The sequence below is a fragment of the Suncus etruscus genome, chromosome X (assembly GCF_024139225.1).
Source record: "Suncus etruscus isolate mSunEtr1 chromosome X, mSunEtr1.pri.cur, whole genome shotgun sequence".
In the NCBI taxonomy this organism is placed as follows: Eukaryota; Metazoa; Chordata; class Mammalia; order Eulipotyphla; family Soricidae; genus Suncus; species Suncus etruscus.
The window spans coordinates 57,045,920-57,046,779 of NC_064868.1; the positions used below are offsets into that span (position 1 = coordinate 57,045,920).

Below are 860 nucleotides of genomic sequence, written 5' to 3' on the forward strand. Positions count from 1 at the left end.
AAGAGTTGGTTCTCTGGGGAAAAACCATTATCAACACTTACAAATGGAGAAAGAAAAACTTAATAAACCAAATTAGAATTTAAAAGAAGAGAATAATACAGATAGTACATAAATACAAAGGGCATTCAGAATTTACTTTGGAAAACACCATGGCATAAAACAAAAGGACCTAAATTTTTAAACTTCTATAACCTCCCTAGGTTGAACTAGCACGATCTGGTATATATGGTCAGACTTATCACTATTGAGGAAATTAAATTGTAATCAAAAAGCTTTTTGAAAACAAAAGCCCAGCACCATTTATATTCACTAGCAAATAATTTCAAAACTTTCAAGAAAACCTACTGCCAATCCTTTTTAGGTTATTCCAGAAAATTGAAGAAACAGAAACACTCACAAATACTTTTTATATACTTACCTGGCAGGGGAGATACCATGATCACGAAGGTGGTTTTCCCAGGGTGAGGCTTATCCATTGCACTCCGGATGTGCATTTCCCCAAGTGTGGGAAACTCGACTGCATAATTTGTGGTAGTGGGGGTTTTAAAAGTTTAAAATAAAAGAAAAAACAAACAAAAAAAACAAATGCTTTTTATGTAGTTAAAATCTCCCTAATACAAAAGATCAGACAGAGATGCCACATAAAAGCGATTTTTTTGAACCGAGATGCAAATGTCCTCAACATAATCCTGGAAAATAGAATTCAATATACTATCAAAGTCATACACCATGACCAAGTAGAATTCATTCAATAGATACAAGGATGGCTTGACATATACAAATCAATGACTATAATACACCATATCAACAACAACCGAAAAGAAAATAAACATATGATTATATATAAGTTGATGCAGAGA

The 860-nt window shown here is 32.7% G+C and overlaps 1 pseudogene; it reads left to right on the forward strand.

Annotated features, from left to right (window-relative positions):
- Positions 1-410: 410 nt before the first annotated feature.
- Positions 411-546, forward strand: LOC125999992 (uncharacterized; annotated as a pseudogene).
- The last annotated feature ends 314 nt before the right edge of the window (positions 547-860 follow it).